Raw genomic sequence first — 13,462 nt, 5'->3', positions numbered from 1 at the left:
TACTCTCCTGATGCTGGGAGTCTTTCTCCTATCATTGCGGCAGGTCTGGTCAAGGCAAAGAAGTGAGGCACGTAATTGACTGACCAGCCTGAGACATCCATGGACACCCATAGCAGAAAAAGGAATCACACAGTGTGTGAAAATATTTCTACCATTTTAGTTTTAGAACATTAGAAATAGACTTTTTAAATTGAAAGTAGCTTAATCGCTAAAAACTATTAGTTTTCTCATAAACTGCATGAATTAATTTGGATCCTTTATCCCTCCAAAAAGTAGACACATTGTTTCATTTCACAAGGTGGCTTATTTTCAAAGCCTCTGACAATCAGCTATAAAAAGAATGGTATTCGGCCGGGCACGGTGGCTCACGCCTGTAATCCCAGCACTTTGGGAGGCCGAGGCGGGTGGATCACAAGGTCAAGAGATCAGACCATCCTGGTCAACAAGGTGAAACCCCGTCTCTACTAAAAATACAAAAATTAGCTGGGCATGGTGGCGCACGCCTGTAGTCCCAGCTACTCAGGAGGCTGAGGCAGGAGAATTGCTTGAACCCAGGAGGCGGAGGTTGCAGTGAGCCGAGATCGCGCCATTGCACTCCAGCCTGGGTAACAAGAGCGAAACTCCATCTCAAAAAAAAAAAAAAAAAAAAAAAAAAAGAATGGTATTCAATAGGGGCAAAAAGTCTCCCATTAATCACTGCTCTGTGCGCTTCTTTTGAATGTGGTCTGCAATCATAGTGTTTCCTGGACAGACTTCCTTTATAGCAGCTGCCCAGCAATCCATTAAAATGACAAGTAGAAGCTCTCATGGTGGGCTGAGTGCACTTAATGCAACATTGACAGGAGAGATGACAAAAAGTTTCCACTAGGCAGTTGCAAAGATGCATCTCTACATCTGGGAACAGAGAGAACTTTCAAGTTAGAGTGCAGAGTAATCTCTGACACTCCAGGGATTGGAAATGGAACTGTGAAGTGATGGCACCAAATGAATCAAAGCGTTTTCTTTTGTTTTTGTTTTTTGAGATAGTTTTGCTCAGGCTGATCTTGGCTCACCGCAACCTCCCCATCTTGGGTTCAAGCGATTCTCCTGCCTCAGCCTCCCGAGTAGCTGGGATTACAGGCATGCGCCACCACGTCAGGCTAATTTTTTGTTTTTAGTAGAGATGAGGTTTCTCCATGTTGGTCAGGCTTGTCTCAAACTGTTGGGATTACAGGCGTAAGGAACCACGCCCGGCCATCAGAGGGATTTTAAATTGGTAATAGAAACCTAAGAATGCAAAGTTTGTGAGAGGATGTGCTACAATAATGCTCTCGGATAGGTAGCTGCTGGCATCCAACCCAGCCCCTTCACGATAACCACCTGCCTCTGCTTCAGTAGCAATAGCACCAAGTCCCACATGAGAGGAAGGGAGTCTTCCTCCACTGCAGCTCGAAGTTCAGTAATGGATCCATTCCAGTGGGTCCTTCCCCTCATCTACATCTCGTTGTCTTCACTGCCTCACCCGGAGCACCCTTCTTTCTCCAACCCTCTCTTTCCTCACCTCTCTCTAGCTTCTCGGTTTAGCAATATGTAGTGTCCAGCTCATCTACTTCTCTAGCTTCAACTGGCCATACCTCAATGTGTGACTTATTCCCTCCCTTCTAGCAAGATTTCTGTTGACGATTGTTCCAGAGGTTGGCCTCCCCATCCAATCACTGGGACTCTCTCTCCTTCCCTCTCTGTATCTCTTCCACAGGCTGGCCTGACAGCCTGGGACCTGGTCCATGGTCAGTACGCCAACTGCTATTGTATGTGCACTGAGAATGTCTCTTTGTCTGACACCTTATTCTTTTTTTTTTTTTTTTATTGCATTTTAGGTTTTGGGGTACATGTGAAAAACATGCAAGGTTGTTGCACAGGTACATACGTGGCAGTATGATTTGCTGCCTCCCTCCCCTTCACCTATATCTGGCATTTCTCCCCATGCTATCCCTCCCCAACTCCCCACCCCCCCCGCTATCCCCTCTCCCCCCAAACAGACCCCTGTGTATAGTGCTCCCCTCCCTGTGTCCATGTGTTCTCCTTGTTCAACACCCGCCTATGAGTGAGAACATGTGGTGTTTGATTTTGTGTTCTTGTGTCAGTTTGCTGAGAATGTTTTCCAGGTTCATCCATGTCCCTATGAAGGATGTGAACTCCTCGTTTTTAATGGCTGCATAATATTCCATGGTGTATATGTGCCACATTTTTCCTGTCCAGTCTATCATCGATGGGCATTTGGGCTGGTTCCAGGTCTTTGCTATTGTAAACTGTGCTGCAATGAACATTCGTGTGCATGTGTCCTTATAGTAGAACGATTTATAATCCTTTGGATATACGCCCAGTAATGGGATTGCTGGGTCAAATGGAATTTCTATTTCTAGGTCCTTGAGGAATCGCCACACTGTTTTCCACAGTGGTTGAACTAATTTACACTCCCACCAACAGTGTAAAAGTGTTCCTATTTCTCCACATCCTCTCCAGCATCTGTTTTCTCCAGATTTTTTAATGATCGCCATTCTAACTGGCGTGAGATGGTATCTCAATGTAGTTTTGATTTGCATTTCTCTAATGACCAGTGATGATGAACATTTTTTCATATGTTTGTTGGCCTCATGTATGTCTTCTTTTGTAAAGTATCTGTTCATATCCTTCGCCCATTTTTGAATGGGCTTGTTTTTTTTTTCTTGTAAATCTTTTTTAGCTCATTGTAAATTCTGGATATCAGCCCTTTGTCAGACGGGTAGGCTGCAAAAATTTTTTCCCATTCTGTTGGTTGCTGATTCACTCTATTGACTGTTTCTTTTGCCGTGCAGAAGCTGTGGAGTTTGATTAGGTCCCATTTGTCTATTTTGGCTTTTGTTGCCAATGCTCTTGGTGTTTTGGTCATAAAGTCCTTGCCTACGCCTATGTCCTGAATGGTTTTGCCTAGGTTTCCTTCTAGTGTTTTTATGGTGTTACGTCTTATGTTTAAGTCTTTAATCCATCTGGAGTCAATTTTAGTGTAAGGTGTCAGGAAGGGGTCGAGTTTCTGCTTTCTGCATATGGCTAGCCAGTTTTCCCAACACCACTTATTGAACAGGGAATCCTTTCCCCATTGCTTGTTTTTTTCAGGTTTGTCAAAGATCAAGTGGTTGTAGATATGTTGTGTCGCCTCCAATGCCTCTGTTCTGTTCCATTGGTCTATATCTCTGTTTTGGTACCAGTACCATGCTGTTTTGATTACTGTAGCCTTGTAGTAGAGTTTGATGTCTGGTAGTGTGATGCCTCCCGCTTTGTTCTTTTTGCTTAGAATTGACTTGGCTATGCGGGCTCTCTTTTGGTTCCATATGAAGTTTAAGGTGGTTTTTTCCAGTTCTGTGAGGAAGGTCATTGGTAGCTTGATGGGGATAGCGTTGAATCTGTAAATTACTTTGGGCAGTATGGCCATTTTCACGATATTAATTCTTCCTAACCATGAACATGGAATGTTTCTCCATCTGTTTGTGTCCTCTCTTATTTCGTTGAGCAGTGATTTGTAGTTCTCCTTGAAGAGGTCCTTTACGTTCCTTGTTAGTTGTATTCCTAGGTATTTTATTCTCTTTGTAGCAATTGTGAATGGCAGTTCGTTCTTGATTTGGCTCTCTTTAAGTCTGTTATTGGTGTATAGGAATGCTTGTGATTTTTGCACATTGATTTTGTATCCTGAGACTTTGCTGAAGTTGCTTATCCGTTTCAGGAGATTTTGGGCTGAGGTGATAGGGTCTTCTAGATATACAATCATGTCATCTGCAAATAGAGACAATTTGACTTCCTCCTTTCCTGATCGAATACCCTTTATTTCTTTTTCTTGCCTGATTGCTCTGGCTAGAACTTCCAGTACTATATTGAATAGGAGTGGTGAGAGAGGGCATCCTTGTCTAGTGCCAGATTTCAAAGGGAATGCTTCCAGTTTTTGCCCATTCAGTATGATATTGGCTGTCGGTTTGTCATAAATAGCTTTTATTGAGATACGTTCCGTCGATACCTAGTTTATTGAGAGTTTCCGCTATGCTGGCCCGCCACAAAATTCAAAGGGCTGTTGAATTTTGTCGAAGGCCTTCTCTGCATCAATTGAGATAATCATGTGGTTTTTGTTTTTGGTTCTGTTTATGTGGTGAATTACATTTATAGACTTGCGTACACTGAACCAGCCTTGCATCCCCGGGATGAATCCTACTTGATCATGGTGGATAAGCTTTTTGATGTGCTGTTGTAATCGGCTTGCCAGTATTTTATTGAAGATTTTTGCATCTATGTTCATTATGGATATTGGCCTGTAGTTTTCTTTTTTTGTTGAGTCTCTGCCGGGTTTTAGTATTAGGATGATGTTGGTCTCATAAAATGATTTGGGAAGGATTCCCTCTTTTTGGATTATTTGGAATAGTTTCAGTAGGAATGGTACCAGTTCCTCTTTGTATGTCTGGTAGAATTTGGCTGTGAAACCATCTGGGCCTGGGCTTTTTTTGGGTGGTAGGCTCTTAATTGCTGCCTCGACTTCAGACCTTGTTATTGGTCTATTCAGGGTTTCAACTTCTTCCTGGTTTAGGCATGGGAGGAGGCTACTGTCCAGGAATTTATCCATTTCTTCCAGGTTTTCTAATTTATGTGCATAGAGTTGTTTGTGATAATCTCTGATGACGGTTTGAATTTCTGTGGCATCTGTGGTGATATCCCCTTTATCATTTTTTATTGCATCTATTTGGTTATTCTCTCTTTTCTTTTTTATTAGTTTGGCTAGTGGTCTATTTTGTTGATCTTTTCAAAAAACCAGCTCCTGGATTTATTGATTTTTTGTAGGGTTTTTCGTGTCTCTATCTCCTTCAATTCTGCTTTGATCTTAGTTATTTCTTGTCTTCTGCTAGGTTTTGAGTTTTTTTGATCTTGCTCCTCTAGCTCTTTCAATTTTGATGATAGGGTGTCAATTTTAGTTCTCTCCTTTCTTCTCATGTGGGCACTTATTGCTATATATTTTCCTCTAGAGACTGCTTTAAATGTGTCCCAGAGATTCTGGTATGTGGTGTCTTCGTTCTCGTTGGTTTTGAAGAACATCTTTATCTCTGCCTTCATTTCAGTGTTTATCCAGTCAACATTCACGAGAAAGTTGTTCAATTTCCATGAGGCTGTGCGGTTTTGGGTTGGCTTCTGAATTCTGAGTTCTAACTTGATTGCACTGTGGTCTGAGAGACTGTTTGTTATGGTTTCCGTTCTTTTGCATTTGCTGAGGAGTGATTTACTTCCAATTATGTGGTCAATTTTAGAGTAGGTGTGATGTGGTGCTGAGAAGAATGTATATTCTGTGGATTTGGGCTGGAGAGTTCTGTAAATGTTTATTAGGTTTGCTTGTTCCAGGTCTGAGTTCAAGTCCTGGATATCCTTATTAATTTTCTGTCTCGTTGATCTGTCTAATATTGACAATGGTGTGTTGAAGTCTCCCACTATTATTGTGTGGGAGTCTAAGTCTCTTTGCAAGTCTTTAAGAACTTGCCTTATGTATCTGGGTGCTCCTGTATTAGGTGCATATATATTTAGGATCGTTAGCTCTTCTTGTTGCATTGATCCTTTTACCATTATGTAATGTCCTTCTTTGTCTCTTTTGATCTTTGTTGCTTTAAAGTCTATTTTATCAGAGATGAGAATTGCAACTCCTGCTTTTTTTTGCTCTCCATTTGCTTGGTAAATCTTCCTCCATCCCTTTATTTTGAGCCTTTGTGTATCCTTGCATGTGAGGTGGGTTTCCTGGATACAGCACACTAATGGGTTTTGGCTTTTTATCCAATTTGCCAGTCTGTGTCTTTTGATTGGGGCATTTAGTCCATTTACATTTAGGGTTAATATTGTTATGTGTGAGTTTGATGCTGTCATTTTGATGCTAGCTGGCTGTTTTGCCCATTGGTTGATGCAGATTCTTCATTGTGTTGCTGCTCTTTACCATTTCGTGCGTTTTTGGAGTGGCTGGTGCTGCTTGTTTTTTTCTATGTGTAGTGTCTCCTTCAGGAGCTCTTGTAAAGCTGGTCTGATGAAATCTGTGAGTACTTGCTTGTTCACAAAGGATTTTATTTTTCCTTCACTTATGAAGCTTAGTTTGGCTGGATATGAAATTCTGGGTTGAAAGTTCTTTTCTTTAAGGATGTTGAATATCGGCCCCCACTCTCTTCTGGCCTGTAGGGTTTCTGCTGAGAGATCTGCTGTGAGTCTGATGGGTTTCCCTTTGTGGGTAACCCGACCTTTCTCTCTGGCTGCCCTTAGTATTTTCTCCTTCATTTCAACCCTGGTGAATCTGATGATTATGTGCCTTGGGGTTGCTCTTCTAGAGGAATATCTTTGTGGTGTTCTCTGTATTTCCTGGACTTGAATATTGGCCTGCCTTGCTAGGTTGGGGAAGTTTTCCTGGATAATATCCTGAAGAGTATTTTCCAGCTTGGATGCATTCTCTTCGTCACATTCAGGTACACCTATCAAACGTAGATTAGGTCTTTTCACGTAGTCCCATATTTCTTGTTGACTCTGTTCATTCCTTTTTACCTTGTTTTCTCTAATCTTCCCTTCTCGTTTTATTTCATTGAGTTGATCTTCGACTTCTGATATCCTTTCTTCTGCTTGGTCAATTCTGCTGTTGAAACTTGTGCATGCTTCGCGAAGTTCTCGTGTTGTGTTTTTCAGCTCCATCAATTCACTCATATTCCTCTCTAAGTTGTCCATTCTCGTTAGCATTTCATCAAGTCTTTTTTCAAGGTTCTTAGTTTCTTTGCATTGGGTTAGAACATGTTCTTTTAGTTCACGGAAGTTTCTTATTATCCACTTTCTGAAAGCTGATTCTGTCATTTCATCACACTCATTCTCCGTCCAGTCTTGTTCCCGTGCTGGTGAGGAGTTATGCTGCCTTGTAGGGGGAGAGGTGTTCTGGTTTTGGGTGTTTTCATCCTTTTTGCGCTGGTTTCTTCCCATCTTTGTGGATTTATCCACCTATTGACTTTGTAGTTGCTGTCTTTCTGATTTTGGTAATTTAAGTCTGCAGCAGCTGAACTCATAAACCCCCTTTTCTTCTCCCCAGGTGTTCTGGCCGAGGGGGTTAGCGCTTTATGCTTTGCAGCTGTGTTGCTACCGTTTTCCCTGCCCACAAGGTGGCAGTCTAGTCACACTCAGCCTGCAGAGGCTTCGCTGAGCTGTTTTGGGCTCCGCCCAGCTTCCGTGTGAGCTTCCCTGCAGTCCTGTGGGTGTAGTTAGAACTGCTTCCGCTATGCTGGCCCGCCCCTGTAGTGACGGAGTCTCTGTAGTGGCGGGTTGTCTTGGTTACGGAAAATTGCCCTGGGAACTGCAGGGTGTTTCCCGATGGAGGACGCCCCTCCCCCACAGAGCTGGACCGTCCCAGGTTCAGCCGTGTTTCCAGAGGGGCCCTCTTTGCCCGGTAATCTCTTGGCTTGCCTCCTTGCCACAGCTCCCCTTGCTGGCCCAGAGGGGACACAGTCTCATTCACTTTGCTCAAGGAGCCGCTGCTCCCCGCCCCCGGTGCAGGCCGAGCGGCTGCTCTGGTCCAACCAGCGGCGCTGGGAACCCGTGGAGCTTCTCCGCCTGTGAATCTCCTGGTCTGTGGGCAGTTAAAATCCGCTGCCCTGTGTGCCGCTGCGTCAGCCGAAGCAGCGGCTCTGAGATTCGTGACGCTCCCTTGCCCGGGGTCTCCTGGCTTGGCTCCCTGCTTCAGCTCCCCTTGCTGGCTCAGAGGGAACTCTGTCTCTCTCGCTCTGCATAAGAAGCCACTGCCCCCCGCCCCAGGGCGTAGGCTGAGCGGCCATGCCACTCAAACCAGCGGTGCTGGCGACCCGTGGGGCTTGTCCTCCTGTGACTCTCCTGGTCTGTGGGCAGTAAAAATCCGTGTGGAAATGCGGCATCCACTCACCCTCTGCGCCTTCTCTCGGAGCTGCAATCACGACTTCCTCCTAAGCGGCCATCTTGGATCCTCCGACACCTTATTCTTATATGATATAAAGATACCAAATGGACTCTTTGGGAACCTGGTGAGACATTTCCCAAGTCTGAGCTGAGACCTATTCTTCTCCAGTCAGAACACAGTCCCCATTGTCTGAAGTGAAAACCGGTGGCTGCTACTTCTTACATTCTTAACTATAGGCCAGCTTCCCAATACCATAATCATCATCACCACAACTACTACTAGCTTGTATGGACATATTATGTGTTTGACACTACTTTTAAAGCACTTTGCAAATATCGTCTTTTAAGTTTACACAACCTAATAATTTTATCTCTAGATAAGAAAACTGAGGTTAAAAGAGGTTGTTCTGCTAGTAATTGGTGAGACATGGATTCCAATCCTGACAAACTCTACCAGATGCGCCCAAATCCTGAACTAAATACACAAATACAAAGAGTAAAAACAACAACAACAAAAAAACTGAATCATGCCTGATTTACCAGAAAATTCTCAGTAAGTACAAAGCACACAAGAAAAGCCAGGTGTCCCTGAGTAGATGCCATCAAATTCTAGTCTCTACTAGTCAAAGATGTTGGTCACGGTTTATGTGTCCTAGGAAACAGTGTTTATTTTATTGAGGGATGCCAGAGAAATATGCATTTTTTAAAAATATATTTAAATTAAAAAGATATTCTTGGCTCCTGTTATGCTAACGATTTTATGGGGCCATATATGTATACAAAGACATAAACCATAAAGGACAGTCATCATAATCACTCCCTTGTATGACTCTACCTCTGTATGGCTTCATCAAACTCACTAACGTAGCTGGAGGAAAACACACAGTCACACTGGATTGTCTTACTTTAAATTCGTGATCTTGAAACTATAGTGGGCCCTGATGGCTGCCCAACAATGGTATTATACTTCCCTAGTTCATGCACTCTCTTATTCTTCTAGACAATATAGTCTGTTTTTATGATTCACAGTGGCTGTGTCCCATAAAGTAGTCAGGAATGCTGAATTAACAAACACTAAACCATCGATCTTAGGGGAACTACACAGTCAGGTCTCTGCAAGCTTGTGGCCACAACATTTTCATCAACCAATAAGCATAATCTTATTTTATGTAGATTTCTGTTTAAGGATACCTTATTTAATATATATATATAATTGATTCATTAACATTTAACTCACAGACAAAAGCACTAAAACTCATTTCTGAATGGCGCTTCTCTAGCACATGTATTTTCTCCATAAGGCACATCATAGCCTTTCTTGCACTCAGGAACCCCGGGCAGCACTTGAGCACTACGCTTGGACAGGGGCATTTTAACAGCAAAGTCAACAATAAAAAGCACAAAAAATGCTAAAAACGTGGCACCGAATAGACCACAAAGATGACGCTTGTTTATAAGATAAGAGCTGAAACAGGAAGGCAGAGTGTGGCCTTGTTCAACCTCAGCTGGGAGCATGCACCTGGGATGACCGAGATTGTTTGCAGCCCTGAGCATGCACCGGTCTGCCAATGACCAGAAAAGCACTGCAAGTATTAATCTGGGGAACGAAAATTAATTTTAGCAAGTAGGTGAATGTGCAAATACGGAATCTACAAATGCTGAGAACTGACTGTATTTTACATCTTCTCTTCTCACCCCAAACCTTCAGTATCTTCTCCTGTGCTGTCAAACTCATGACCTTGTTTCCTCCTTCACTAAGAAAATTAAAGAAATCAGAATAGAACTGTTGACTCCTACCACCACCTTAGCCTTCTAGCATCTTCTCCCACATATTCTACCTGCCTGCTTATTACCTGAGATGAATTCTCCTTATTCTTGTTTAAAGTGCTCATCTGTGAACTGCTGTGGTTTGGCTATTTGACCCCTCCTAGCCTCATGTTGAAATTTGGTCCCTAATGTTGGACATGGGGCCTAATGGGAGGTGTTTGGGTCATGGAAATAGATCCCTCATGAATAAATGAATGCCTTCCCTAGGACAGGTGGGAGTGACTGAGCTCTTGCTGTATTAGTTTCCCCAAGAGCTAGTTGTTAAAAAGAGCTTGGCACCTTCCCCGCCTCTCTTGCTTCACCTCTCCAGCATGTGATCTCTGCACTCACTGTCTCCCCTTTGCCCTCCACCATGGGTGGAAGCAGCCTCAGGTCCTCGCCAGATGCAGACGCCCAGTCTTGAATCTGCCATCAGAGTTGTGAGATAAGTAAATCTCTTTTCCTTCTCTCCCTTTCTTTCTTTCTTTCCTTCCTTCCTTCCTTCCTTCCTTTTTCTTTTCTTTCTTGCTTTCTGGCTTTCTTGCTTTCTTGCTTTCTTTTTTTGATGTAGTTTCATTCTTGTTGCCCAGGCTGGAGTGCAATGGTGTGATCTCAGCTCACCGCAACCTCTGCCTCCCGGGTTCAAGTGATTCTCCTGCCTCAGTCTCCCAGGTAGCTGGGATTATAGGCATGGGCTAACTTTTTTTTTTTTTTTTTAGTAGAGATGGGGTTTCTCCATGTCAGTCAGGCTGGTCTCGAACTCCTGACCTCAGGTGATCTGCCCACCTTGGCCTCCCAAAGTGTTGGGATTACAGTAGTGAGCTACCACGCCCGGCCAATCTCTTTTCTGTATAAACCACCAAGCCACTACTTCTGGGTCAGTATCAGATCAATTGATCACCCCTGCTTCAGTCAAATATTTTTTTTATAGCAACACAAAACACTCTGAGAAATGCTCTAAGGTCCCATTTCTCCTACTTACTCAAGAACATTGATCCCACCATTCTGCCTTCTCTTCCAACGTTAGTTTTCCTCTCATCTAGGTCAGTCATTCCCTTTAGGTCAGTCATTCCCATCAGTACAAAAAAAATACTGTTCTCTATCCTTTCTTTATAACCTATTTGGAAGTTATTTTACAGTTCTAAGAAACACTTTAAGATTTTTTCATACATTTTGAAAAAGACTCCTATGCCTGTCCTTAATACTAATGAAATAAGAAACAAGCATTAAGTAGTATCTACAAGGTTATTAGTTCAGATTTATGAAATCAAACAATTAAAAGCAATCTAAATAAGTAATAGAGGTTTGCTTAAATACATACAATACTATGAAACCATTATAAGCTTCAGATGAATAGTTATGTGAAAATAGTATAAATTAAGTGGAAAATTAAGATTTATAAACAAATTATAAAATATGGTCCTATTTTTATAGAAATAGAAAATATGGATTTATTTTGTCTGTGTAGGTTTGCACACTGAAAAATGATCAGAAAGACATCTGGAATATATACCAATGTTTAGCCCTGATTTGCCTGACTTCATAGCCCAGGGTCTCAGTTACTCTGTAAAATTAAGTGTGGCTGCTTTCAGCTATGCTAAGAAGGAAAGCCATAGGCATGACCCTACATCTTGGCTCAGAAAGCCACACTGAAACAACACATTTCACGTATTGGCTCCTAGAATGTTAAAAAAAAAAAGCTAGAGTTACACTATCTCTTTTTCCTTTTTAGATACTCCCTATTTAATTGTGAACTTGGTAAGAAAACTAAGAGGTGTGTGAAATCGAATAAAACGGCTGCCAAAATAGTCAGCTGAGCTCATCCCCTCTTTAGAAGAAGGCAGAGACTACAGACTCAAGTCCAGCACACTGTAAGTAAACACAAACAGCCCTTTGACAGCAAAACCAACCAAGAAGTGTCTCCTGACCTGTGTTTAGAAATAACTAAAGGAACTCCAATTCTAAAGAGCAAGTGGAGCCCTTTTTGAGGTGGGCGAGAAGTGTGTTAATTATAGGTTGAAGAGCTCAATACCAGAGGTCCATCTTGACAGCACTTCTAATTCTCACGGAGTGTTGCCAGGGATGCTCCTCGGCTAATCTCCACCAGATGTTGTGAGATTGTCAACATTTCCCAAAGCTATCCCAATTCCCCAAGACAAGACCTATAATCAGATTTCAAAGGACACCTTCCCACAATATTAAACCACGGTACCTTACATGATGAGAAAATCAGAATGAACAATAGAATTTACATTGAATACTATTTCAGTCTTCAAAGAGCTGAGATAAATTATGTTTTTTATCTTCACAGCACTCCTATGGCACAGGAAGAGGCAGTACTGTGTGGCCCTGTCTGACAGCTGAAGAAAGTGAGGGTTGGCGGGAGCCCATGCCTTACTCAGTCACATTAAGATGGCAGCACAAGAGACCAGGTCTGCTGCTCCTGGTGCCCCGCCCTTAGTATCATACCTTCCCAGGGAACATCTTCTCAGGCCTTTGAGGTACGTACCCCAGAGTAATCACACACTTGCACCCCCGTCTCCTCTCTGCTCACCTCAAACCCATGTGCTTACTGTACGTTCACACCCTCTAGCAACCCTGTGCCATTGTCTGCCCTGCAAGCGTCACCCCACTCATCCAGTCAAAGTCAAGGATGGGATTCTACCTCCACAGAAAGATACGTACTTGGGTGACATAGATGTTTGCTCAATAATTATCCTTTACATTGGACAGATAGTTTTAAGTACTCTTCTGCATTCTATCTCCAAAAAAAAGGAAACAATTAGAGAACATTCTGTGATGAGAAAAATGGTTAACTTTCATCTTCTTAAAAAATTATTTTCTTGCCTATATTTGTTGGCAGGTCTTGACAGAATTTTGATCCTCTCATGACCCCAGTCTTTGCCTGGAGGTCCCTGATCTCTCTGTCCAGTCAGCTGTCCTCTTTGATCATGACCTCCCCCTGACCTGGCCTTAGATCACATATTCCCCCCAGGCAGAATGGGCCTCATTAGCCAAAGAACTGGGCTCTTAAATTCTAGGAACCTAATCTCAAGGTCTACCTCACCCACATGTGGACACAAGGAAACATCAGAGTTCTTTAAGTTAGGTAGGACTTTATATGAAAATCCCAAAAAGGATATTTTGAAAATGACCCAACACATACTTTGAAATGAAAATAATACACAGTTTGTTAGACACATGGAGAAGGACATTGTATCCAGGCCAGAGCCTAGAAACCTTAGAACTCATGACCTCTGACCCAGAGGTCAGCCTCCATGCTGCAGACCAACGGCTTCTTAACTGTCACAGAACTTTGGGAAAGCTCTTAACTGCCACTGACACGGCGTCCAGCCATATCTCTCGATGAACCTGAAGGAGGAGGAGCTCCGCAGGGATGTTTGAAACCAATAATATTCAGATATTCCTGCTGGACTGAGTGTCCCAGAAAGAAACCAGACTGAAAGGGAAAAGTATAGGAGTTTCAGGAGGAAATTCTTATGCATAAAGATGTTCAGCCAAGGGCATGACAGAGCAAGAAAGCCCACTGGCTAGGCAGCAGGGGTGGGCGGTTCCCTGGGAAGCTGGATAGAGCTTGGCTAGCATCCGTGTGCTCCAGAAAGGACAGGGCTGTGGTGTAAAGGAACCGTGCCATGTGCACTCCAGCACTAATGGAGGGGTGATCCACAGGAGCCAGTGGCAGGCGGGGAGCGGCCTCTGTGAGGGGAAC

General features: G+C 43.1%; 1 long non-coding RNA gene across 2 annotated transcripts in view; it reads left to right on the top strand.

The window, feature by feature from the left end:
• The window catches only part of LOC105732127 (uncharacterized), a 37,762-nt gene that overhangs the window by 6,001 nt on the left and 18,299 nt on the right, over positions 1-13,462 (top strand). Inside the window, exons 2-3 of one of the 2 annotated variants that reach the window (XR_010337131.1) lie at positions 11,465-11,603; positions 12,044-12,233. This is a non-coding gene — a long non-coding RNA (uncharacterized LOC105732127). Of the gene's footprint in view, positions 1-11,464; positions 11,604-12,043; positions 13,405-13,462 lie in introns of those variants that run through there. The other variant, XR_001110907.2, reaches the window with a different exon arrangement.

The sequence above is a fragment of the Aotus nancymaae genome, unplaced genomic scaffold (genome assembly GCF_030222135.1).
Source record: "Aotus nancymaae isolate 86718 unplaced genomic scaffold, 86718_ANA_hifiasm-v0.15.2.pri h1tg000043l, whole genome shotgun sequence".
Lineage (NCBI taxonomy): Eukaryota > Metazoa > Chordata > Mammalia > Primates > Aotidae > Aotus > Aotus nancymaae.
Note: the sequence above shows the minus strand (reverse complement) of the source record. Positions and strands in the feature narration are given on the sequence as shown.